Here is a 24,179-nt window from a genome sequence, read left to right as displayed (position 1 = left end):
GGGGACCTTGAGTTTAATAAGATAAAGCCATAAACATGTTTGTCTGAGTCTTCTATCAAAAGTTACAGCTATTTATATGAAGTTGTACAAAAACGCTTTATTTCGCCAAGACAGTGCGTTTCTCACTGTTACATGCATTTGAATGGGGAACTCGACCGAAACAACGTATAGGTTTTCATTATGTGAATAATTTTAAAATCTTAGCTCAAACAGCTGCAAAACCTGTTTTCCCAGCACGGGGACCTTGAGTTCTATAAGATAAAGCCATAAACATGTGTATCCGAGTCTTCTATCAAAAGTTACAGCTATTTATATGAAGTTGTACAAAAACGCTTTCTTCCACCAAGACAGTGCGTTTCTCACTGTTACATGCATTTGAATGGGGAACTCGAACGAAACAAAGTATAGGTTTTCATTATGTGTATAACTTGGAAATCTAAGCTCCAACAGCTGCAAATCCTGTTTTCCCAGCACGGGGACCTTGAGTTCTATAAGATAAAGCCATAAACATGTGTATCCCAGTCTTCTATCAAAAGTTACAGCTATTTATATGAAGTTGTACAAAAACGCTTTCTTCCGCCAAGACAGTGCGTTTCTCACTGTTACATGCATTTGAATGGGGAACTCGCCCGAAACAAAGTATAGGTTTTCATTATGTGAATAATTTTAAAATCTTAGCTCAAACGGCTGCAAAACCTGTTCTTTTTTCCCAGCACGGGGACCTTGAGTTCTATAAGATAAAGCCATAAACATGTGTATCCGAGTCTTCTATCAAAAGTTACAGCTATTTATATGAAGTTGTACAAAAACACTTTCTTTCGCCAAGACAGTGCGTTTCTCACTGTTACATGCATTTGAATGGGGAACTCGCCCGAAACAAAGTATAGGTTTTCATTATGTGAATAATTTTAAAATCTTAGCTCAAACGGCTGCAAAACCTGTTCTTTTTTCCCAGCACGGGGACCTTGAGTTCTATAAGATAAAGCCATAAACATGTTTGTCTGAGTCTTCTATCAAAAGTTACAGCTATTTATATGAAGTTGTACAAAAACGCTTGCTTTCGCCAAGACAGTGCGTTTCTCACTGTTACATGCATTTGAATGGGGAACTCGACCGAAACAAAGTATAGGTTTTCATTATGTGTATAACTTGGAAATCTTAGCTCAAACAGCTGCAAAACCTGTTTTCCCAGCACGGGGACCTTGAGTTCTATAAGATAAAGCCATAAACATGTTTGTCTGAGTCTTCTATCAAAAGTTACAGCTATTTATATGAAGTTGTACAAAAACGCTTGCTTTCGCCAAGACAGTGCGTTTCTCACTGTTACATGCATTTGAATGGGGAACTCGACCGAAACAAAGTATAGGTTTTCATTATGTGTATAACTTGGAAATCTTAGCTCAAACAGCTGCAAAACCTGTTTGCCCAGCACGGGGATATTGAGTTCTATAAGATAAAGCCATAAACATGTGTATCCGAGTCTTCTATCAAAAGTTACAGCTATTTATATGAAATTGTACAAAAAAACTTTATTTCGCCAAGACAATGCGTTTCTCACTGTTACATGCATTTGAATGGGAAACTCGCCTGAAACAAAGTATAGGTTTTCATTATGTGAATAATTTTAAAATCTTAGCTCAAACGGCTGCAAATCCTGTTTGCCCAGCACGGGGACCTTGAGTTCTATAAGATAAAGCCATAAACATGTTTGTCTGAGTCTTCTATCAAAAGTTACAGCGATTTATATGAAGTGGTTGAAAAACGCTTTATTTCGCCAAGACAGTGCGTTTCTCACTGTTACATGCATTTGAATGGGGAACTCGACCGAAACAAAGTATAGGTTTTCATTATGTGTATAACTTGGAAATCTTAGCTCAAACGGCTGCAAATCCTGTTTTCCCAGCACGGGGACCTTGAGTTCTATAAGATAAAGCCATAAACATGTTTGTCTGAGTCTTCTATCAAAAGTTACAGCTATTTATATGAAGTTGTTCAAAAACGCTTTCTTTCGCCAAGACAGTGCGTTTCTCACTGTTACATGCATTTGAATGGGGAACTCGACCGAAACAAAGTATAGGTTTTCATTATGTGTATAACTTGGAAATCTTAGCTCAAACAGCTGCAAAACCTGTTTTCCCAGCACGGGGACCTTGAGTTCTATAAGATAAAGCCATAAACATGTGTATCCGAGTCTTCTATCAAAAGTTACAGCTATTTATATGAAGTTGTACAAAAACGCTTTCTTTCGCCAAGACAGTGCGTTTCTCACTGTTACATGCATTTGAATGGGGAACTCGACCGAAACAAAGTATAGGTTTTCATTATGTGTATAACTTGGAAATCTTAGCTCAAACAGCTGCAAAACCTATTTTGCCAGCACGGGGACCTTGAGTTCTATAAGATAAAGCCATAAACATGTGTATCCGAGTCTTCTATCAAAAGTTACAGCTATTTATATGAAGTTGTACAAAAACGCTTTCTTTCGCCAAGACAGTGCGTTTCTCACTGTTACATGCATTTGAATGGGGAACTCGACCGAAACAAAGTATAGGTTTTCATTATGTGTATAACTTGGAAATCTAAGCTCCAACAGCTGCAAATCCTGTTTTCCCAGCACGGGGACCTTGAGTTCTATAAGATAAAGCCATAAACATGTGTATCCCAGTCTTCTATCAAAAGTTACAGCTATTTATATGACGTTGTACAAAAACGCTTTCTTCCGCCAAGACAGTGCGTTTCTCACTGTTACATGCATTTGAATGGGGAACTCGCCCGAAACAAAGTATAGGTTTTCATTATGTGAATAATTTTAAAATCTTAGCTCAAACGGCTGCAAAACCTGTTCTTTTTTCCCAGCACGGGGACCTTGAGTTCTATAAGATAAAGCCATAAACATGTGTATCCCAGTCTTCTATCAAAAGTTACAGCTATTTATATGAAGTTGTACAAAAACGCTTTATTTCGCCAAGACAGTGCGTTTCTCACTGTTACATGCATTTGAATGGGGAACTCGACCGAAACAAAGTATAGGTTTTCATTATGTGTATAACTTGGAAATCTTAGCTCAAACAGCTGCAAAACCTGTTTTCCCAGCACGGGGACCTTGAGTTTAATAAGATAAAGCCATAAACATGTTTGTCTGAGTCTTCTATCAAAAGTTACAGCGATTTATATGACGTTGAACAAAAAAGCTTTATTTCGCCAAGACAGTGCGTTTCTCACTGTTACACGCATTTGAATGGGGAACTCGACCGAAACAAAGTATAGGTTTTCATTATGTGTATAACTTGGAAATCTTAGCTCAAACAGCTGCAAAACCTGTTTTCCCAGCACGGGGACCTTGAGTTTAATAAGATAAAGCCATAAACATGTTTGTCTGAGTCTTCTATCAAAAGTTACAGCTATTTATATGAAGTTGTACAAAAACGCTTTCTTTCGCCAAGACAGTGCGTTTCTCACTGTTGCATGCATTTGAATGGGGAACTCGCCCGAAACAAAGTATAGGTTTTCATTATGTGAATAATTTTAAAATCTTAGCTCAAACGGCTGCAAAACCTGTTCTTTTTTCCCAGCACGGGGACCTTGAGTTCTATAAGATAAAGCCATAAACATGTGTATCCGAGTCTTCTATCAAAAGTTACAGCTATTTATATGAAGTTGTACAAAAACGCTTTCTTTCGCCAAGACAGTGCGTTTCTCACTGTTACATGCATTTGAATGGGGAACTCGCCCGAAACAAAGTATAGGTTTTCATTATGTGTATAACTTGGAAATCTTAGCTCAAATAGCTGCAAAACCTGTTTTCCCAGCACGGGGACCTTGAGTTCTATAAGATAAAGCCATAAACATGTGTATCCGAGTCTTCTATCAAAAGTTACAGCTATTTATATGAAGTTGTACAAAAACGCTTTCTTCCGCCAAGACAGTGCGTTTCTCACTGTTACATGCATTTGAATGGGGAACTCGAACGAAACAAAGTATAGGTTTTCATTATGTGTATAACTTGGAAATCTAAGCTCCAACAGCTGCAAATCCTGTTTTCCCAGCACGGGGACCTTGAGTTCTATAAGATAAAGCCATAAACATGTGTATCCCAGTCTTCTATCAAAAGTTACAGCTATTTATATGAAGTTGTACAAAAATGCTTTCTTTCGCCAAGACAGTGCGTTTCTCACTGTTGCATGCATTTGAATGGGGAACTCGCCCGAAACAAAGTATAGGTTTTCATTATGTGAATAATTTTAAAATCTTAGCTCAAACGGCTGCAAAACCTGTTCTTTTTTCCCAGCACGGGGACCTTGAGTTCTATAAGATAAAGCCATAAACATGTTTGTCTGAGTCTTCTATCAAAAGTTACAGCTATTTATATGAAGTTGTACAAAAACGCTTTCTTTCGCCAAGACAGTGCGTTTCTCACTGTTGCATGCATTTGAATGGGGAACTCACCCGAAACAAAGTATAGGTTTTCATTATGTGAATAATTTTAAAATCTTAGCTCAAACGGCTGCAAAACCTGTTCTTTTTTCCCAGCACGGGGACCTTGAGTTCTATAAGATAAAGCCATAAACATGTGTATCCGAGTCTTCTATCAAAAGTTACAGCTATTTATATGAAGTTGTACAAAAACGCTTTATTTCGCCAAGACAGTGCGTTTCTCACTGTTACATGCATTTGAATGGGGAACTCGACCGAAACAAAGTATAGGTTTTCATTATGTGTATAACTTGGAAATCTTAGCTCAAACAGCTGCAAAAGCTGTTTTCCCAGCACGGGGACCTTGAGTTCTATAAGATAAAGCCATAAACATGTGTATCCGAGTCTTCTATCAAAAGTTACAGCTATTTATATGAAGTTGTACAAAAACGCTTTCTTCCGCCAAGACAGTGCGTTTCTCACTGTTACATGCATTTGAATGGGGAACTCGAACGAAACAAAGTATAGGTTTTCATTATGTGTATAACTTGGAAATCTAAGCTCCAACAGCTGCAAATCCTGTTTTCCCAGCACGGGGACCTTGAGTTCTATAAGATAAAGCCATAAACATGTGTATCCCAGTCTTCTATCAAAAGTTACAGCTATTTATATGAAGTTGTACAAAAATGCTTTCTTTCGCCAAGACAGTGCGTTTCTCACTGTTGCATGCATTTGAATGGGGAACTCGCCCGAAACAAAGTATAGGTTTTCATTATGTGAATAATTTTAAAATCTTAGCTCAAACGGCTGCAAAACCTGTTCTTTTTTCCCAGCACGGGGACCTTGAGTTCTATAAGATAAAGCCATAAACATGTTTGTCTGAGTCTTCTATCAAAAGTTACAGCTATTTATATGAAGTTGTACAAAAACGCTTTCTTTCGCCAAGACAGTGCGTTTCTCACTGTTGCATGCATTTGAATGGGGAACTCACCCGAAACAAAGTATAGGTTTTCATTATGTGAATAATTTTAAAATCTTAGCTCAAACGGCTGCAAAACCTGTTCTTTTTTCCCAGCACGGGGACCTTGAGTTCTATAAGATAAAGCCATAAACATGTGTATCCGAGTCTTCTATCAAAAGTTACAGCTATTTATATGAAGTTGTACAAAAACGCTTTATTTCGCCAAGACAGTGCGTTTCTCACTGTTACATGCATTTGAATGGGGAACTCGACCGAAACAAAGTATAGGTTTTCATTATGTGTATAACTTGGAAATCTTAGCTCAAACAGCTGCAAAAGCTGTTTTCCCAGCACGGGGACCTTGAGTTCTATAAGATAAAGCCATAAACATGTGTATCCGAGTCTTCTATCAAAAGTTACAGCTATTTATATGAAGTTGTACAAAAACGCTTTCTTCCGCCAAGACAGTGCGTTTCTCACTGTTACATGCATTTGAATGGGGAACTCGAACGAAACAAAGTATAGGTTTTCATTATGTGTATAACTTGGAAATCTAAGCTCCAACAGCTGCAAATCCTGTTTTCCCAGCACGGGGACCTTGAGTTCTATAAGATAAAGCCATAAACATGTGTATCCCAGTCTTCTATCAAAAGTTACAGCTATTTATATGAAGTTGTACAAAAATGCTTTCTTTCGCCAAGACAGTGCGTTTCTCACTGTTGCATGCATTTGAATGGGGAACTCGCCCGAAACAAAGTATAGGTTTTCATTATGTGAATAATTTTAAAATCTTAGCTCAAACGGCTGCAAAACCTGTTCTTTTTTCCCAGCACGGGGACCTTGAGTTCTATAAGATAAAGCCATAAACATGTTTGTCTGAGTCTTCTATCAAAAGTTACAGCTATTTATATGAAGTTGTACAAAAACGCTTTCTTTCGCCAAGACAGTGCGTTTCTCACTGTTGCATGCATTTGAATGGGGAACTCACCCGAAACAAAGTATAGGTTTTCATTATGTGAATAATTTTAAAATCTTAGCTCAAACGGCTGCAAAACCTGTTCTTTTTTCCCAGCACGGGGACCTTGAGTTCTATAAGATAAAGCCATAAACATGTGTATCCGAGTCTTCTATCAAAAGTTACAGCTATTTATATGAAGTTGTACAAAAACGCTTTATTTCGCCAAGACAGTGCGTTTCTCACTGTTACATGCATTTGAATGGGGAACTCGACCGAAACAAAGTATAGGTTTTCATTATGTGTATAACTTGGAAATCTTAGCTCAAACAGCTGCAAAAGCTGTTTTCCCAGCACGGGGACCTTGAGTTCTATAAGATAAAGCCATAAACATGTGTATCCGAGTCTTCTATCAAAAGTTACAGCTATTTATATGAAGTTGTACAAAAACGCTTTCTTCCGCCAAGACAGTGCGTTTCTCACTGTTACATGCATTTGAATGGGGAACTCGAACGAAACAAAGTATAGGTTTTCATTATGTGTATAACTTGGAAATCTAAGCTCCAACAGCTGCAAATCCTGTTTTCCCAGCACGGGGACCTTGAGTTCTATAAGATAAAGCCATAAACATGTGTATCCCAGTCTTCTATCAAAAGTTACAGCTATTTATATGAAGTTGTACAAAAATGCTTTCTTTCGCCAAGACAGTGCGTTTCTCACTGTTGCATGCATTTGAATGGGGAACTCGCCCGAAACAAAGTATAGGTTTTCATTATGTGAATAATTTTAAAATCTTAGCTCAAACGGCTGCAAAACCTGTTCTTTTTTCCCAGCACGGGGACCTTGAGTTCTATAAGATAAAGCCATAAACATGTTTGTCTGAGTCTTCTATCAAAAGTTACAGCTATTTATATGAAGTTGTACAAAAACGCTTTCTTTCGCCAAGACAGTGCGTTTCTCACTGTTGCATGCATTTGAATGGGGAACTCACCCGAAACAAAGTATAGGTTTTCATTATGTGAATAATTTTAAAATCTTAGCTCAAACGGCTGCAAAACCTGTTCTTTTTTCCCAGCACGGGGACCTTGAGTTCTATAAGATAAAGCCATAAACATGTGTATCCGAGTCTTCTATCAAAAGTTACAGCTATTTATATGAAGTTGTACAAAAACGCTTTATTTCGCCAAGACAGTGCGTTTCTCACTGTTACATGCATTTGAATGGGGAACTCGACCGAAACAAAGTATAGGTTTTCATTATGTGTATAACTTGGAAATCTTAGCTCAAACAGCTGCAAAACCTGTTTTCCCAGCACGGGGACCTTGAGTTTAATAAGATAAAGCCATAAACATGTTTGTCTGAGTCTTCTATCAAAAGTTACAGCTATTTATATGAAGTTGTACAAAAACGCTTTATTTCGCCAAGACAGTGCGTTTCTCACTGTTACATGCATTTGAATGGGGAACTCGACCGAAACAACGTATAGGTTTTCATTATGTGAATAATTTTAAAATCTTAGCTCAAACAGCTGCAAAACCTGTTTTCCCAGCACGGGGACCTTGAGTTCTATAAGATAAAGCCATAAACATGTGTATCCGAGTCTTCTATCAAAAGTTACAGCTATTTATATGAAGTTGTACAAAAACGCTTTCTTCCACCAAGACAGTGCGTTTCTCACTGTTACATGCATTTGAATGGGGAACTCGAACGAAACAAAGTATAGGTTTTCATTATGTGTATAACTTGGAAATCTAAGCTCCAACAGCTGCAAATCCTGTTTTCCCAGCACGGGGACCTTGAGTTCTATAAGATAAAGCCATAAACATGTGTATCCCAGTCTTCTATCAAAAGTTACAGCTATTTATATGAAGTTGTACAAAAACGCTTTCTTCCGCCAAGACAGTGCGTTTCTCACTGTTACATGCATTTGAATGGGGAACTCGCCCGAAACAAAGTATAGGTTTTCATTATGTGAATAATTTTAAAATCTTAGCTCAAACGGCTGCAAAACCTGTTCTTTTTTCCCAGCACGGGGACCTTGAGTTCTATAAGATAAAGCCATAAACATGTGTATCCGAGTCTTCTATCAAAAGTTACAGCTATTTATATGAAGTTGTACAAAAACACTTTCTTTCGCCAAGACAGTGCGTTTCTCACTGTTACATGCATTTGAATGGGGAACTCGCCCGAAACAAAGTATAGGTTTTCATTATGTGAATAATTTTAAAATCTTAGCTCAAACGGCTGCAAAACCTGTTCTTTTTTCCCAGCACGGGGACCTTGAGTTCTATAAGATAAAGCCATAAACATGTTTGTCTGAGTCTTCTATCAAAAGTTACAGCTATTTATATGAAGTTGTACAAAAACGCTTGCTTTCGCCAAGACAGTGCGTTTCTCACTGTTACATGCATTTGAATGGGGAACTCGACCGAAACAAAGTATAGGTTTTCATTATGTGTATAACTTGGAAATCTTAGCTCAAACAGCTGCAAAACCTGTTTTCCCAGCACGGGGACCTTGAGTTCTATAAGATAAAGCCATAAACATGTTTGTCTGAGTCTTCTATCAAAAGTTACAGCTATTTATATGAAGTTGTACAAAAACGCTTGCTTTCGCCAAGACAGTGCGTTTCTCACTGTTACATGCATTTGAATGGGGAACTCGACCGAAACAAAGTATAGGTTTTCATTATGTGTATAACTTGGAAATCTTAGCTCAAACAGCTGCAAAACCTGTTTGCCCAGCACGGGGATATTGAGTTCTATAAGATAAAGCCATAAACATGTGTATCCGAGTCTTCTATCAAAAGTTACAGCTATTTATATGAAGTTGTACAAAAACGCTTTCTTTCGCCAAGACAGTGCGTTTCTCACTGTTACATGCATTTGAATGGGGAACTCACCGAAACAAAGTATAGGTTTTCATTATGTGTATAACTTGAAAATCTTAGCTCAAACAGCTGCAAAACCTGTTTTGTTTTCCCAGCACGGGGACCTTGAGTTCTATAAGATAAAGCCATAAACATGTTTGTCTGAGTCTTCTATCAAAAGTTACAGCTATTTATATGAAGTTGTTCAAAAACGCTTTATTTCGCCAAGACAGTGCGTTTCTCACTGTTGCATGCATTTGAATGGGGAACTCGCCTGAAACAAAGTATAGGTTTTCATTATGTGTATAACTTGGAAATCTTGGCTCAAACAGCTGCAAAACCTGTTCTTTTTTCCCAGCACGGGGACCTTGCGTTCTATAAGATAAAGCCATAAACATGTGTATCCGAGTCTTCTGTCAAAAGTTACAGCTATTTATATGAAGTAGTACAAAAACGCTTTCTTTCGCCAAGACAGTGCGTTTCTCACTGTTACATGTATTTGAATGGGGAACTCACCGAAACAAAGTATAGGTTTTCATTATGTGTATAACTTGAAAATCTTAGCTCAAACAGCTGCAAAACCTGTTTTGTTTTCCCAGCACGGGGACCTTGAGTTCTATAAGATAAAGCCATAAACATGTGTATCCGAGTCTTCTATCAAAAGTTACAGCTATTTATATGAAGTTGTACAAAAACGCTTTCTTTCGCCAAGACAGTGCGTTTCTCACTGTTGCATGCATTTGAATGGGGAACTCGCCCGAAACAAAGTATAGGTTTTCATTATGTGAATAATTTTAAAATCTTAGCTCAAACGGCTGCAAAACCTGTTTTGTTTGCCCAGCATGGGGACCTTGAGTTCTATAAGATAAAGCCATAAACATGTGTATCCGAGTCTTCTATCAAAAGTTACAGCTATTTATATGAAGTTGTACAAAAACGCTTTCTTTCGCCAAGACAGTGCGTTTCTCACTGTTACATGCATTTGAATGGGGAACTCGACCGAAACAAAGTATAGATTTTCATTATGTGTATAACTTGGAAATCTTAGCTCACACAGCTGCAAAATCTGTTTTCCCAGCACGGGGATATTGAATTCTATAAGATAAAACCATAAATACATCAATCTGAGCCTTCTATCAAAAGTTACAGCTGTCTTCATGAAGCTGTACAAAAACACTTTATTTCGCCGAGACAGTGCGTTTCTGACTATTACATGCATTTGAATGCAGTTCTCGCACGAAACAAAGTATAGGTTTTCATTATGTGAATAACTCGAAAATCTTAGCTCAAACCTGTTTGCTCAACACGGGGATACTGAATATTATAAGATAAAGCCATAACTACGTAAATCTGAATCTTCTATCAAAAGTTACAGCTAACTTCATGAAGTTGTACAAAAAGGCTTTATTTTGCAAAGATAGTGCGTTTCTGACTATTACATGCGAGACGTGTCTCTTTACTGTGTTTAAGACACTTTACAGGTCCCTCCCCTAATGAAGAGTAGTTAGCAGCTGATTGGACGATGGAACAGGTGACCACGTTCAAAAAGCCGCTCTGACAGCTCCAGAGGGGAGAGAGGGAGAGAGTGTGTGCAACGAGCGAGTAGCCTGACAGCCGTCGCGGTCCTGACCATGGTTTTCCCAGCCTGTGCTTATCTTGTGTATTTGTGTGAGGGTGAATTGTAAAAGCCGCTCCTAGTGCATTAGCTGAGAGCTTAGGCACTCGTGGGCTGAAGCGGAAGGGGTGAGCTGCCTTTTCTTTTGGAATCGTTTTCTCCTGTTTTCTTGGTCAGGGAGCGAGGGATAGCTCTGTCATTTGTTTGTTCTTTTTCTTTCCTAGAGTTTAGTTAGTCTTTGCTGGTGGGTCTTAGTTGGTTTTGTTTATTATTTTGGCTTGGGCTCACCCTGGAGCTATGCTTCTTGTCCTTAAATAAAATCACCTTTTTTTTACTCACAACTGGTTTGGATGTTTGGCTTGGGAACCAGGGCGGGGATTTGTATCTCTCTCCTCCAACCTTATGTGCGTCCCTACACGCCTAGATTAGGGGCGTAACATAAATGGAGTTCTCACACGAAACAAAGTATAGCTTTTTATTTTGTGAATAACTTAAAAATCTTAGCTCACATAGCTTTAAAACTGTTTGCTCAACGGGGATATTGAATTCTATAAGATAAAGCCATAAATACATATATCTGAGTTTCCTATCAAAAGTTACAGCTGTCTTCATGAAGTTGTAAACCCTTTATTTCGCCGAGACCGTGCGTTTCTGACTATTACATGCATTTGAATGGAGTTCTCGCACGAAACAAAGTATAGGTTTTCATCTTGTGAATAACTTGAAAATCTTAGCTCACATAGCTTTAAAACTGTTTGCTCAACACGGGGATATTGAATTCGATCAGATAAAGCCATAAATACGCATATCTGAGTCTCCTATCAAAAGTTAGAGCTGTCTTCATGAAGTTGTAAACGCTTTATTTCGCCAAGACAATGCGTTTCTGACTATTACATGCATTTGAATGGAGTTGTCGCACGAAACAAAGTATAGGTATTCATTTTGTGAATAACTTGAAAATCTTAGATCAAACAGCTGCAAAACCTGTTTGCCCAACACGGGGATATCGAACTTTAAAAGATAAAGCCATAAATATGTTTATATGCGTCTTCTATCAAAAGTTACAGCTGTCTTGAATGAAAGCATTATAGCAGCTTACCTCGATCATGTGGTAGAACAGACACATGGGCCACCTACGTGTCCTTCTACGGCAGGAGTAGTTGCCACAAACCTGCAAAACAAAAAGAAATGATCAGGTGACATGAACAGATTTATACAGCCATAAGCAAGAGATTCTTCCTGCCTGTGGGCGTCAAACTGGACCCCCCCCCCCCCCCCCCTCCTTACTGTAACTATCAAAACTATCATAGTCTAAAACTATCATCTCATATCAAAACTATTATAATCACATTATCTGACTTTATCAGTTATAACAATGAGAAACGGTAAACAATTTGGCAAATAAATTACTTATAATTGTGCTTACCTGGTCCAAATGATCCACAGTCCCTTTGCATTTGTTATAATCCAGGATGATGTGGGGCTTTCTCTTCCCAGAGTCCTGGACTTGTAGCTCACGGTGCCTGGTGCTCAATAAGACAACCTTTTTTCTTTGCTTGGGGATGTAGGAAACCACAGCCTTGCCCCCCCTGTAGCGACCTGGACGGGAGAGACGATCATCGAATCTTACTGCCCGATTAATTTGCTCAAATCATTTTTTTTTTGACATGGTAGCATGAAACAGAAGAGCCCTGTCTCCCCATTTCACAGGCTTGTTGTCGTTTCATGTTGAGACCTGTACAGGCCAGCCAGCATCACAAGCCCCATGTAAGCCTGCAACTCCTCATCTTCCAGTCTTTTACTGACCTGTTGCCCCTGCAGGTTGGTGAAATGCAGGATTAGCTGCATAATGTCCTCTGCAAAAAAAAAGATGGAAAGTGCTCACAGGGCTGCTGATCCTATACGAATTGCATAATGGGTTGGTCCTGGGGTTAAAATGGGGGGAGGAAAAAATGGCAGGACCTCTTCGTGTGTGGGTTGCCACATGATTTCTCCATTTTTAGATCTCCACTGGCCATCCTCCAGTCTTGTCTCTTCCTCCTGCTCTTCTTCCTCCTTCTCCTTCTCCTCCTCCGCACATGAGCTGCAAAGCTCCTCGGTGCCTGGCAAAAATTCTTCTTCGCTGTCAGAAGTATCTCCACTGCTTGTGGAGAGTGCAAAACTGCAGCAACAGCCTCCTCTAAACTGAGTGCACGCTTCATTGTGTCTGTGCAGAAATGACCACTCAGACCAGGCTGCAAAGTATTCTCATAGACTTCAAAGGTGCACCTGAATAAACATGCTATACCATACATCCAATAAGAGAGAGGAGGCACACTCTTGATCAAGAAAAAACATAAGCGCACGCCTTTGATCTCTCCCCCCCCCCCCTCTCTCTCTCTCTCTCTCTCACACACACACACACACACATGCACATACATACATACACAATACCATTTTATGGTGGTTAGCTGTTTTATTGTCATGCATTTTACAAGGTAAGATAACCATGTCCTGCATTCAAAACCACTGAAAATGTCTATGGTGGTGCTGTGCCTAATATTGTGCTGGTGTATGCTGGGTAATCGCACAGCTAGCGACTGGGTGACTTTATTCACCCGCTTCGGCTGTTGTCAGTCCATATCCCCTAGATATGGACCATCTCCTGCTAGATTGTTCAGAAGGTTGTTATCATCCATCCAGATGGAGGATCACTAACAGGAGCGTGGGAAGACTCCAGAATCCACTCTGGCTGCAATCCGGTGGATACAGGAGTGTGTACAGGTAAGACCGTTTAAACGGACAGCATTTATAGAATGACTATTAAAAGTCAGACCAGCGAGTGTCAATAATGTTAATGTGGTTATGTTAGTAATACACCGAGTGCTAATATAACAGCTTTAAGATGCATTTGTAGATGTTATTACGTGTTTTACCGTCTTTATGGTGCTAGCTTAAAGTTACGGTGTAAACGTTAGCTTATATTGGAGTAAAGCTGTTACTGTTTAAACGATGTTAGCACAGAAATATTAGCTTCTGTCATGACTGACGAAGTTACTAGTTAATAAAGTTTCCAGTAAAGTGTTTAATCGCAGCCACAGACTGACAGCAAATATCTCGATTAGCTTCAGTGCATCTGTAATAAATATGTGCAAGTTTCAGTGCTTCGTTTAAACTGTATGATACTTATACTGACCCAGGGTCAGTGTAAAATACAATCCTAGCTGTGTGAACAAAGCCTGGCTCCTTTAATCCTGCATGAAAAACCTCAGGATGCAGGCTATTATTACTCTTTCCTGCTGGCACACCTGTCACACCTGAGAGTCAGCTAGAAACTTACAGTGACGTGGACATCATGCAAAGACTGCCAGACTCTGTAATACTGCAAATGATCAGTGACTCAAGTTAACACTAAACTTTAAACGGTACCTCTGTGTCTCTGTGTGCTGAACATTTAGGATTGAGTCAGGCTGCATCTGTGTTAGTCCTCTGACAGACTGGTGACCTGTCCAGGTGTGCTCTACCTATGACTACTGGGACAGGCTCTAGCTCCTGTAATAGAAATTTTATGTTATTCTCATTTAAAGCATTTAAGTGCTTATGCATATGCTTAGTTGTGACACTGTTATAGACTGTTCAATGAAGGTTTCTAAAACTAGATGAACTTACTTCAGCAGTTTGAGAAAACAACTCCCTTTACAGGTGCTGATAACGTCAAGGGCACAAAACAGCATAACCATTGATCCGTTAGGTTTCATAGCGAGACACGTGAAGTGGCAGAGCTGACATGACTGAACTGTGATGTTTGATGTGTGTTTGCTCTCCTGTGCACAGTAATAAATAGCATGATCACAGCTCTTTCTGTGTTGCAGACTTTATTTAAAAAATTCCATGACATCTACTATAACTGAACCAACCTGGTGCTCTTCATTTATGGAGGCTGTTGAGTCTGAATGTTGGATGTTGTGTATCTCGTGTTCTCTGGGCTTTGTTGTCCTCAGTCTTTTTGCAGGATCAGAAAACAAAACCGGGAGGCGCGTAAATGTTTCTTCTCCATGATGTTTCTTCAAATGTTTCTTCTGGATGATGATATGACCGTGACACGGGATGCCACCTTTGGTCTTGTGACGAAGCAAAGCTCAGGAAGAAGTGTGATTAAATGGTACCCACATGTTGAGAAGGATGTACAGGGCACCTGCAGCCAAATCCAAGCTTCAGCTTAGTTGTAGTTGCAGAATGCTATAGGACTGAGACATCTAAGGCATCAAATGTTTGATTAAACGGATGAAAAAGAGAAGTTTTTTCCCTATAATTATCACTTCTTAAAATCTGTAGCAACTTCAAGTCTGTCAGCATGCTGAGCATGCTCAGAATGTGACAATATATTTTTGTTCAATATTTAATTTCTTTCAGTTGCAATTGTTAAATGAAAAAATATATATTCTTATAATTTAGCAAACGAATTTATAAAAAAAAAAATACATATATCTGTATTAGTTTTAGTAAATTAATTTGACACCTGTATTGAAAATACCATATTGTATTCATACAGAATCAGTATGGTATCATTGTTTGTCTGTTCACTGATTGTTGAAGCTAAGAGCTACTTTGATCTGTTTAGATCTAAAGTATCCAAAGTTGAGTTCTAATGTTTCTTCACCCCTGTGTGTGTGATATGTGATTTCCTACATGCTGGCAGAGCAGAGCAGCAGTTTGTGCTCACAGATGGTGACGGTGTGGAGAGACGGTGGTATTTCCTCAGAAGAACCAGCAGAGTCACAAAGGACACCAGTCCATCTCACCACCTTGACTTGCTGACTGATGTTCGTCTACACTGCACAGAGGAAATCAACTGACCGAGGTTTGTCCAGTGACGTGTTATGAAATGTATATTTGTTTTATGCTTACAGATATGTTTTTCTTGACAGAGGCTCTGCAGAGGTTAGACAAAGCAGAGAAAACATGTGCTTTACATTTTACTGTGATTTATTGAGATATTTGTTGCCTGATGTTCAGCAGGAATGGAGAAATAGAATCAAAGGGAGATGTTTTTCCTGTTTTTGTAATGATGTAAGTAAATTTTCAATATTATTTATTTGCTTGGTTATATTAGGAGCGTTTCTGAGTGAGGGGGAGAGGAGTCATCATCCAGGTAAAGTGACGTGGATCAGTGGATACACTTGTCTCCCCTTTAAAGGAGACGATCCAAGTCATCCTTAAATGTTAGCGCTTTCAAATACACAAACATTTTTAAAGGACAAAAATGAACATCCAACTTTGACTGTAATACAAAATAAATCTTTGCATGTGTGTTTTCAAACTCTCAGATGGGCAGTATATCAGTCTTGGACTGTCTAACCTGCCGGAGCAGCACTGAATGACCACCGCACGAGCATGTTCCTGCAACATTCAGCATCTGATCCTTCATCTGTGTGCTTCTGCTTTTGGTAAGTAGAGTTACCCAACTCCAGTAACTCTAAACACATGCCATCCATTTCTAACGGCCTGGTTACTTCCTGTCAGTTACTTTAGAAACCATGTGGTCACCTGACCTAACACTGTTTCTTCTTCTTCTCCTTAATGTTGAAGTGTCAAATGTCAAACAGCTGGAGAGGAAACTACACCAGTGTACTGGGATGTTTCAGCAACACGTGCCAGATGCTGTTCCTTCATGGTGACATCACCAGAGACAGTCCCGCCCACCTCAGGACCCATTGATTATGATGATCTGATCCATCAAACCCCCAGCAGGTGAACTTTATTCATGACATAACACCGCAACAATGTAAAAAATTAAACAGCAACAGTCTAAATGTAAAGTGCATTCTAAAGTCCTCTTCAATAAATTGTATGCAAAGAGTCATTCAGGTCACTACAGAACCCAGAGTCTTCATCATTAAATCTCTGGTTGCTTCATTTTTTCTATCCTATATCAGATATTTTAAAGGTTAGCTTAGGTAAAGTTCCATTCTCATGGTGAGGCAAAGTGCTTTATGTGTGTGTGTGCCCGTGTCATGAACGGCTATAAAAGGCCTATAATTAAAGAACAAAGCGGGGTTTGAGTTCGAGTTGCGGCAGACTGTCACTACTTGTAAATGGAACGCAGCCTTCCTACGGCGGACAGCTAATAACAGGAATCGGACGCGGTCCAGCCAAGTCCACAGCAACCACCATAGCAACCGCCTAGCATGACCTTAAAAACATATTCTGTCTTCATAACTATCAAAATCGTGAAATGATTTGCAAAGTGTGAAAGTGTTACAGCTGCAGAGAGCTATGGCGGTATCTATGGAAGCTGTTTACATAGCTAATAATATACGATGTAACCATGGAGACAGTCAGTCACTTGAGCTAGCGGTGCATGTTTACTACAGTGAATAAGGTGATTGAGTGCACAGCGTCCACACTCTGCAGGGGGTAAAGACATTACTTCAATATTGTTTTATATTGATATATATTAGCCTTCTGTTGACCATCACCTCAGGTTCACCATTACAGTTTCAGATTACAGATGCACACTGTCTAAACACATTCAAAAACTCATGTCTCAGAAATAAGCACAGCTGTTCATGTTTGTCATTAGAGTTTTATTTGTAAGAAAATTATGAACTTCATATTGTGCATTAAATAAAAGAACATTTCACAACTCTGAGTCAACAGAAACAGGTAACAGAAATGTCTCTAATGTGTACAGTGTAGTGTAAGCATTAAAAGATCATAAAGGAAAAACTAACATTTATGTGAAACTAATTGTAATAAAAAATGAGCAGGTGCTTTATAGATTTAAAAGAAAGAATCTGAAAACAACACTTTTTTGGTCTAAGTGATCAAAGTAGAAAACAGAACTGATGTTCAAGAACAAACCCTAGCTGCACTAATATTACACATCTCGATCGTTGTACTGAACAGACATGTTGCTTTTAAAACCACATGCAGTGTGTGACCATGACTGTTCACTGAGACCATGAACGCCACTTCGCTGAAGCATTCTTCTTCTTCTTCTTGCCATTAAATTGGAAGCAGAAGCAGCACGAGCTGATTTGATCTACTGAAAGGAAAAAGCAGAACATCTGAGTTGAAACCAGTCAGCTGAAATCATTAAGACAGGAACAAATTCAATGCAGTGTCTCAAGTGGCTTAGCCTGTTACAACTGTTGATACAAGCTAAATACGGTTAACACACAGTGTCAGGGAGCTCCAGTGTGGGAACTAGTGGCTTTAGGTTTGTAGTCATTTAACTTTCATCCATTCATTCATTTAATTCAGGAGGAAGAAATGCCAGGTTGGTGCAGGCTGGTTACATGCATTTGGTCCCATGCTGTCTTTAATTAAATGACTTGGTTCATTTTATGGCTGGGCTGTATGTGGGGTTATATCATGTTATTTGGGCAGGAGTACCTGTCCCCTGTTAGACTTAGAAAGTTTCTCCATAAGTAGAGTTTCTAACTCTTCTAGCACATCTGTGGCTGACAGCTTTTTGGTGGCTCTTTTTACCCCACACTGGTTGTGAGTGTGTAAATAGCCCCACTAGTTATTTTGGGTTGCAGTTAACTAGGGAGGAAGGGGTGGGTATGCCATGATTAGGTGAATAACAATTATATGTGATACATAAATTTCACAATGCATGCATATATCTCTATCAATTAAACCTGGCCTGAGGGCTGCCATTTTTTACATTCAGTTATTTCTCTTAGAAATGTTGGAACTAAATAATGAATGTGTTACAGTTAAAGTGAAACACTGGTCAGTGTAAATGGCTCACACAGAAACCTTTAAATTAAACCTGATATCTAGTGTCAAACAATATCAAAGCTGTAAAAGATGTTTACATTCAGAATTTATAAAACTATGATTGTAAATAAATTCAAACAAGTGAGCTTTTCTCTTTGTGCTGAATATCAACACTGTGGTTTCTTAGACTGTAAGCTGTACTTTAGTGCAACCAGTTGCAGAAGCTGCCACTCCAAATGTCTTTTGATAACAAGAAAAAAATACCTTTTCAGTACACGGCCTGAAGTTCTTCTCCGACATCTTCTGCAATCGGCTTTGTCTGCTGGTTTGAAGACAATAAACCATAAAAAAGATGATTTAGTCACTTTGTCTGTGTCATGCAGCTCGAATGTGTCGTGTAACGATGTTGAATAGCCGTCGTTATCCCTCTGCTGCGTCAGTAGGATTGTACTATACAGCATCTCATTGATATGTGAGGAATGCTAATGTAACACGATAACAGACTTACATCATTAAAATATAAAGTGCAGGAGATATTTAGATATTTTTTATATTTATATTACATTTTATCCCTCTGCTTTGAGCCTTTTATCAAAAGTTACAGCTAACTTCATGAAGTTGTACAAAAAGGCTTCATTTCGCCGAGACAGTGCGTTTCTGACTATTACATGCATTTGAATGGAGTTCTTGCACGAAACAAAGTATAAGTTTTCATTATGTGAATAACTTGTATTTTACACTGACCCTGGGTCAGTATCAACTTCATGAAGACAGCTGTAACTTTTGATAGAGGACTCACACACACACATATTTATGGCTTTGCCTTATAGAATTCAGCATCTCCGTGCTGAGGAAATAGGTTTTGCAGCTGTTTGAGCTAAGATTTTCAAGTTATTCACAAATTGAAAACCTATACTTTGTGTCGGGCGAGAACTCCATTCAAATGCATGTAATAGCGAGAAACGCACTAACGTGGTGAAATAAAGCGTTTTTCCATAAACTTCATAAAGACAGCTGTAAATTTTGAGAGAAGACTCACACACACATTGGGGGGATATTGAAGTCTATAAGATAAAGCCATGAATATGTTTGTCTGAGTCTTCTATCAAAAGTTACAGCAAGCTCTATGAAGTTGATGAGAAACGCGTTTCTCACTGTTACATGCATTTGAATTTAGTTCTTGCCCGACACAAAGTATAGGTTTTAATTTGTGAATAACTTGAAAATCTTAGCTCAAACAGCTGCAAAACCTATTTCCTGAGCACTGAGATGCTGAATTCTATAAGGCAAAGCCATAAATATGTGTGTGTGATTCTTCTATCAACAGTTACAGCTGTCTTCTTGAAGTTGATACTGACCCAGGGTCAGTGTAAAATACAATCCTAGCTGTGTGAACAAAGCTTGGCTCCTTTAATCCTGCATGACAAACCTCAGGATGCAGGTTATTATTACTCTTTCCTGCTGGCACACCTGAGAGTCAGCTAGAAACTTACAGTGACGTGGACATCATGCAAAGACTGCCAGACTCTGTAATACTGTGAATGATCAGTGACTCAAGTTAACACTAAACTTTAAACAGTACCTCTGTGTCTCTGTGTGCTGAACATTTAGGATTGAGTCTGCATTGACTTTATTTATTGAGACTTTAATGTGCTAAAAGCAGGTTGAAGACAGCTCAGAAACATTTGAAGATTAAAATTTAGCATTATGGCTGCTGGTGGTTTGTAAAGCCTATACTCAGCTGTAGTTTTTGTTACTAATTTATGTTTGTTGTTGTTTAACACAGATTTCAGAAGAGCAAATATGCTTAATAGTTTAACTAGATTTCATTTGTCAGTGTGGGACTGCTGAGTCACCTGAAGAACTCATTTCATTCATTCTCCACATGATGTTCATATACAGAAATGTTTCACAGGAACTGGTTCCTCCCAAACTGTGAACTAGTGTGTTTCCATAGATTATCTCTGTATGAATGTACTTTTAAATGAAGGCAAGTGTTTGTCCTTTTTTGTTCCTCAGTTACAGTACGTGATATCTTGATATCAGGCGGTCAACACTGGGGGAAGACAAGAAGCAGACGTACTTCCAAGAGGGAGCTGCAGTGAGGACACAGCCAGGTCACTGAGGTCAGAGGTCAGAATCTGAAACAGCTCAGGTTTATATTTTAGGGGTTATAAAAAATCAAAATGTATTTATGAAGAAACCTTTAAATAATAGTCATAATTATGATTATTATAAGAAATATCAAACATTTAAGTGGATTTTCTGTTACACATGTTGTATTAGCCCTGCAATAAACTGGCAGCCTGTCTTTGTCCTGTATCAGCTGGGATAGGCTTCATCCTCCCGCAACCCTGAATTGGATACATTGTATTCCAATTATGTAATCTGATCATTTACAAACTCAAGGTATCTAATCAAAATGTAAGTAATAATTATAAAATGGGAAAGCAGAAATAAGTGTGACATAAATGTAAATGTGTTAGCTGACATAGAGGACAGCTACATGTAGTCTGAAAAACCTTTGTTGTCAAGTTTGCAGGTATATCAGCACGAGACATTCTTACATAGAAGAGTCTGTTAAAGTCTCTAACTCAGCGAAGCATTATTGGTCCCGTCTGTTTGGATAAATATAGTAAGTTGATGTTTGTCCATTTATTGACACATTTTCTTAAGTGCTTATCCAGTTCAGGATCACAGTGGAGCTGCAGCTGGATATGTTCATTAAATAAACCTTACAAAAGTTAACAATAAACCTGCATCCATGTACGTTGTTGTCCACAGGATAAGAAAATCAAACTGGAACACTGTGGAACATGTTAATAAATGTTTGTGTGTTTATGCCTGTGTCTTTCACAGGAGGCGCTGGAAGGTTTCCCTAATAGTTCCTGGTGAATCAAAGCAGAACCATAAAGGTTGCTGGATTGCATGATGGCCTTACCCCTGAGCAGTCATCCTGTTAAAGGAGGAACCAGTTAGAAGCTGTTTTCAAAGTAGCTGAGCAGATTTCATCTCAAGTAAGCGATTAACTGTTTGTTCATCTGTTCTGCCACTTAAAGAGCATTTAAGGACGTCTTTTGAGTGTCCAGCTGAATTAATTCTACTGGCTCTCATGGTCATTTGTTATTATAGACATATTTTTCATGTTCATCCAGCTATTTAGTAAATTCTATCTATTTAGTAATATCCGTCAGCTATAAAATGTAATATAAATATAAAAAATATCTAAATATCTCCTGCACTTTATATTTTAATGATGTAAGTCTGTTATCGTGTTACATTAGCATTCCTCACATATCAATGAGATGCTGTACAGTACAATCCTACTGACGCAGCAGAGGGATAACGACGGCTATTCAACATCGTTACACGACACATTCGAGCTGCATGACACAGACAAAGTGACTAAATCATCTTTTTTATGGTTTATTGTCTTCAAACCAGCAGACAAAGCCGATTGCAGAAGATTTCGGAGAAGAACTTCAGGCCGTGTACTGAAAAGGTATTTTTTTCTTGTTATCAAAAGACATTTGGAGTGGCAGCTTCTGCAACTGGTTGCACTAAAGTACAGCTTACAGTCTAAGAAACCACAGTGTTGATATTCAGCACAAAGAGAAAAGCTCACTTGTTTGAATTTATTTACAATAATAGTTTTATAAATTCTGAATGTAAACATCTTTTACAGCTTTGATATTGTTTGACACTAGATATCAGGTTTAATTTAAAGGTTTCTGTGTCCCAATGAGCCATTTACACTGACCAGTGTTTCACTTTAACTGTAACACATTCATTATTTAGTTCCAACATTTCTAAGAGAAATAACTGAATGTAAAAAATGGCAGCCCTCAGGCCAGGTTTAATTGATAGAGATATATGCATGCATTGTGAAATTTATGTATCACATATAATTGTTATTCACCTAATCATGGCATACCCACCCCTTCCTCCCTAGTTAACTGCAACCCAAAATAACTAGTGGGGCTATTTACACACTCACAACCAGTGTGGGGTAAAAAGAGCCACCAAAAAGCTGTCAGCCACAGATGTGCTAGAAGAGTTAGAAACTCTACTTATGGAGAAACTTTCTAAGTCTAACAGGGGACAGGTACTCCTGCCCAAATAACATGATATAACCCCACATACAGCCCAGCCATAAAATGAACCAAGTCATTTAATTAAAGACAGCATGGGACCAAATACATGTAACCAGCCTGCACCAACCTGGCATTTCTTCCTCCTGAATTAAATGAATGAATGGATGAAAGTTAAATGACTACAAACCTAAAGCCACTAGTTCCCACACTGGAGCTCCCTGACACTGTGTGTTAACCGTATTTAGCTTGTATCAACAGTTGTAACAGGCTAAGCCACTTGAGACACTGCATTGAATTTGTTCCTGTCTTAATGATTTCAGCTGACTGGTTTCAACTCAGATGTTCTGCTTTTTCCTTTCAGTAGATCAAATCAGCTCGTGCTGCTTCTGCTTCCAATTTAATGGCAAGAAGAAGAAGAAGAATGCTTCAGCGAAGTGGCGTTCATGGTCTCAGTGAACAGTCATGGTCACACACTGCATGTGGTTTTAAAAGCAACATGTCTGTTCAGTACAACGATCGAGATGTGTAATATTAGTGCAGCTACGGTTTGTTCTTGAACATCAGTTCTGTTTTCTACTTTGATCACTTAGACCAAAAAAGTGTTGTTTTCAGATTCTTTCTTTTAAATCTATAAAGCACCTGCTCATTTTTTATTACAATTAGTTTCACATAAATGTTAGTTTTTCCTTTATGATCTTTTAATGCTTACACTACACTGTACACATTAGAGACATTTCTGTTACCTGTTTCTGTTGACTCAGAGTTGTGAAATGTTCTTTTATTTAATGCACAATATGAAGTTCATAATTTTCTTACAAATAAAACTCTAATGACAAACATGAACAGCTGTGCTTATTTCTGAGACATGAGTTTTTGAATGTGTTTAGACAGTGTGCATCTGTAATCTGAAACTGTAATGGTGAACCTGAGGTGATGGTCAACAGAAGGCTAATATATATCAATATAAAACAATATTGAAGTAATGTCTTTACCCCCTGCAGAGTGTGGACGCTGTGCACTCAATCACCTTATTCACTGTAGTAAACATGCACCGCTAGCTCAAGTGACTGACTGTCTCCATGGTTACATCGTATATTATTAGCTATGTAAACAGCTTCCATAGATACCGCCATAGCTCTCTGCAGCTGTAACACTTTCACACTTTGCAAATCATTTCACGATTTTGATAGTTATGAAGACAGAATATGTTTTTAAGGTCATGCTAGGCGGTTGCTATGGTGGTTGCTGTGGACTTGGCTGGACCGCGTCCGATTCCTGTTATTAGCTGTCCGCCGTAGGAAGGCTGCGTTCCATTTACAAGTAGTGACAGTCTGCCGCAACTCGAACTCAAACCCCGCTTTGTTCTTTAATTATAGGCCTTTTATAGCCGTTCATGACACGGGCACACACACACATAAAGCACTTTGCCTCACCATGAGAATGGAACTTTACCTAAGATAACCTTTAAAATATCTGATATAGGATAGAAAAATGAAGCAACCAGAGATTTAATGATGAAGACTCTAAAACCCACTGTCTTGGCGAAATAAAGCGTTTTTGAA

General features: G+C 38.7%; 2 long non-coding RNA genes across 15 annotated transcripts in view; one reads left to right on the top strand and one right to left on the bottom strand.

Annotated features, from left to right (window-relative positions):
- LOC145430330 (uncharacterized) overlaps window positions 1-23,460 on the top strand; it is a 184,476-nt gene extending 161,016 nt beyond the window's left edge. For 4 of the 14 annotated variants that reach the window (XR_013910818.1, XR_013910819.1, XR_013910815.1 and 1 more), the window contains 8 exons: window positions 15,497-15,653; window positions 15,906-15,944; window positions 16,120-16,239; window positions 16,382-16,543; window positions 20,543-20,656; window positions 21,383-21,540; window positions 21,968-22,025; window positions 22,979-23,460. This is a non-coding gene — a long non-coding RNA (uncharacterized LOC145430330). Of the gene's footprint in view, window positions 1-13,223; window positions 13,291-13,343; window positions 14,955-15,491; window positions 15,654-15,905; window positions 16,015-16,119; window positions 16,240-16,381; window positions 16,544-20,542; window positions 20,657-21,382; window positions 21,541-21,967; window positions 22,026-22,978 lie in introns of those variants that run through there. The other 10 variants (XR_013910828.1, XR_013910823.1, XR_013910827.1 and 7 more) reach the window with 10 other exon arrangements.
- On the bottom strand, window positions 17,359-18,943 carry LOC145430332 (uncharacterized). Its single transcript, XR_013910845.1, has 2 exons — window positions 18,788-18,943; window positions 17,359-17,840 (listed from the first exon to the last, which is right to left on the bottom strand). It is a non-coding gene; the product is annotated as an uncharacterized LOC145430332 (long non-coding RNA).
- Window positions 23,461-24,179: the final 719 nt, after the last annotated feature.

This window comes from Astatotilapia calliptera, chromosome 8 (assembly GCF_964374335.1).
Source record: "Astatotilapia calliptera chromosome 8, fAstCal68.1, whole genome shotgun sequence".
Taxonomy (NCBI): Eukaryota; Metazoa; Chordata; class Actinopteri; order Cichliformes; family Cichlidae; genus Astatotilapia; species Astatotilapia calliptera.
This window is presented reverse-complemented; position numbering and strand designations above follow the sequence as displayed.